The sequence below is a fragment of the Cupressus sempervirens genome, chromosome 8 (assembly GCF_028749045.1).
Source record: "Cupressus sempervirens isolate cs-2001-9-10 chromosome 8, ASM2874904v1, whole genome shotgun sequence".
NCBI lineage: Eukaryota > Viridiplantae > Streptophyta > Pinopsida > Cupressales > Cupressaceae > Cupressus > Cupressus sempervirens.
This window is the reverse complement of record NC_143125.1, coordinates 681,055,261-681,058,977: the sequence shown is the minus strand read 5'-3', so window position 1 is coordinate 681,058,977 and position 3,717 is coordinate 681,055,261. Positions and strand designations below refer to the sequence as shown.

The following is a 3,717-nucleotide window of genomic DNA, read 5'->3' as shown; positions in this document are numbered from 1 at the left end:
CAATCCATGAGGAAATATAGTAGATAATTTGCTATTGGTTTTCATAACGAGCCTTTTATATATATATATAATATTTATTAGCAGCATATCTTTATCTTCTATATGAGTATCTCCTTGGTGACATTTGATTTCCTCAAGGGCTGGAATTCTCTAAATGTAGGCTATAAGGGAAATATGGTTTTTGAAAGAATCAATGGATGAATTTCAGAGGTTTGCTAAGAAGATTGCATGATAGTTGGACTTGGAAAAATATGTAAGTTGCATGTTTTCTTTATTTTTGGTTTTGGTATGGAGATAAAAAAAAAAAAAAAAAAAAGGTAGCTTGTGTGTATAAGGAATATGGTCACATTTTTCTTAAATTTAGTCAACATATTATACTAAATGTTATTTCTTGGTTACTATTCTAAATGCTAGATATTTTAATTTGATACAAAATAAGTTGAATGTGTACAACAGAATCTTCCACAAAATATTTGTTCAAGGTTTTATGTACATAATGCTAGTCTTTCCATGAGCTTGGAATTATAGGGAAATGATTCACATTTTATAATCTTAGGTTATTGTACACCATCAAGAGACATTGGTATAATAGTGGTCTCCATGTCTTCTTTGTTTGTTTCACTAGCTACAATAGAGCTTTTTGTACACAAAATATCATTGCCAATTGCATTCTTAAAAAAAAGTCCATAGACCCCTCTTCCTTTTTTTAAAATATGCACCATCTCTTCATCCTCAAACAATTGTCCAAAACCATCAAAAGACTCTGGATATGTATATGAGATATCAACATTGAAATGATTGCTTAAAGATTCCTTAGGCTACCAATCCAAATCCAAAGAATATTTGTTTTTCTGAAGATCTTGCGCAGATATTAGATCTACTTCTTTGGAAGAAAGTAACAAAACATCTTAGTTCCCAACAGAAACAAGAAGAGGCTCTATTTTAGAGCCATCAAATGCAATAAAACCACATTCAAGATTATTAATTCCTACACGATAGATCTTAAGTTGCTATAAATTTTCTAATGTCTTTCATATACTTTGGTTTAAGATATATTCAAACTCAGATCTAGAGATTATCAATTCCTACATGATAGTTCTCAAGTTGCTATACATTTTTTGATGTTTTACATATATTTTGATTTAAAATATCTTCAAACTCAGATATAGATGGAGAATATAATCCATCCACATAGTATCTTCTAGTAAAGAAAATTAATTCCATCCAATATCTTCCTTCCTAGAGGATCTATTGTATCTTACATATTCTTGTAGAGCAGCCTCAATCCATTCAATATTTTCTTTTGAAGCAGACATATTCACAACTCTTTCTCCTATAAATGAATTTTTGTCTTCACCATAAGATGTTGAGATTTTCTAAGAATGCACATCTCCTTGAGAATCATAAATGCTCAATCTCTGTTTACCCACAACATTTCCATTCTTAAACGTTTTGGCATTATTTTTAAACTTTTCTTTGGGAGATGATGAGCCTTTGTAATGGGGCAACAAGGCCTTTTCAATTATTTTTTTAGCTAGAATTTGTAGTTGCAAGTCAAAAAATAGTTCACAAACCATTGAAGAGTGACAATAATTCTAGTAGTAAACTATGCTAGACAACTGACTATAAAATACATGATCCACTAAAGTTACCACATCTTGTGTAATAGTCGCATGGTTTATGTTTTCATCCATATTATCCTTAGATGATCTCAAATCCAAAGATACATTTCCATTGGACTTTATTATTCATAGTTCTTCTATACATAAGAAATCAATTAAATATCTTAATAACTCATGGCTATCTTGCTGCTAAAATCCATTAAATTGTGATGCCTTCTCATAGATACCATGGAAAAGAGCATTGGGGTTGATGGTCCCATTCACTTTCATTCCTTTTCTAGACTTACTGAGATCTCTTTACCCTAGCCCCTCTAAACTTGTTTCAAAATAAAGCTTTCTTAGAGCTAAAGTCATGGGTCCTTGAAATTTACTAGATTTCATGAAATGATCACATAGTACATTCAATGCAAGAAAATTCTACCCAGCCAAATTAAAGAAACATGTATAACCAGGATTCATTAGACCCCCAAAAATGTGCCTACCAGTCCTAAAACATGAGTCCTCACTACCTCCATCTAGATCTCGAGGTTGATTATTTTTAGTATCACTCATCACAATCTCCCAGAGAAGATGACATCACCACTGGCATCATCAATCATAGTTTAATTGAGTAGTTTCTCTTGGACCAACTTAATGGCTTCCAAATCTAAGCTCTTAAAGTCCTCTTTCCCATCCATAACAAAATTATCTTGCACAATTGTTTTGTAGAGGAAACACCAACACTCAAGGTTGTTATTTCCATTGCATTGTACAACATAAGCGTGATGTATGTTGAGCCAGTACTACCAGGCATGCGAACTAATGTCCTTTTCTTCACCCCACATCCGAACAAACCATGGCCTAAGAATGCCCAAATACTTCATGAGGGCAAATGCCTCAAATACTTAGATTCGCCTATGTTTTTTTAATGTTTACCTTTTCCTTTCTTCTCCTTCTGCCCACCAATACCAGACTTAACACAACCCTTAAGTTGTAGGAATGATGATTTTCCTAGTTGGCTATTCAACTTTTCCAAATTAATGCCCTTATACAAGTGTTTGCAGGCATTTCGTAATATATTTGTTTCAACTGTTTTAGCGTTAGGAGTTTTAGCAATGGATTTGGAAGGCTCCAGATTGTTTTTATATCGTATCAACAGCTGAAGTGATCAATGTGTAATATCTACCCTCGGCTTTAGATCTAAAATTGAGCCAGTACATAGAGATTTAGAGCTCTAAAAACAACACACTAAAATGTGTACAGAGAAAGAATAATCAAAACCTTTGTGGATTTATTTCTAATGTGTGATGTAGAATTTCTATGTGTTGGCCTTCAACTTATCTACTGACTGAGAGCCATTAAACGTCTCAAACAACTAAGACAATGAAGAGAACTGTACGACACTATTAGAAAAAATAGGAAATTCACAGATAAGTTTTCTAGGGAATCTTTAACTTTCATGAAACAAACCATTTCAATATAGAACCAAATACATTTTAAAGGTGGATTAGTAAGCATCAAAATAACAATAGTTCATTTTTTATTGGTTAGAACGTGAGATATTTACAAATTCTTGTGAGTAGGTTTGAAATTGAGGGTTTGCTATTTTGACATAGGTAGGGAGGATGCTGATAAAGGTTGTTGGATTTGGTTTTATACCCACCAATTTCATTTTCCCAAAAATTCTTAAAGGATTTGTACCAAATCTAGTTTGTGCATTTCCTGCAATCATTGCAGTCATTGCAGTCTAGGAAACCACATTTCTTTGAGACATCCTATTAAATAATTATCACCTATGCTTCCACATTTTGCACACATATCAAAGAGAGCATTTCCAACTTTAATATCTAATGAAAAAACTCCTCCTGTTATGCTTTGATGGATGCCCATACCCTATTCCAGAGCTCTGATTTTGGTACAGGCGGAGAGGATGCTGACATATTCCAGAGCTCTGATTTTGGTACAGGTGGAGAGGACGCTGACAAAGGTTGTTGGATAAGGATTTATACCTTCCAATTGCATTTTATTGACATTTTCTAGATTACCATTCATATTAAACTTGCATGTCTAATTATTTTATTTTCAATCTAGATTACCATTCGCACATGGTGGGAAA

General features: G+C 33.0%; 1 pseudogene; it reads right to left on the bottom strand.

Moving 5' to 3' along the window:
* Positions 1-557: 557 nt before the first annotated feature.
* Positions 558-3,342, bottom strand: LOC149544280 (ubiquitin carboxyl-terminal hydrolase 2-like; annotated as a pseudogene).
* Between the last annotated feature and the right edge of the window lie 375 nt (positions 3,343-3,717).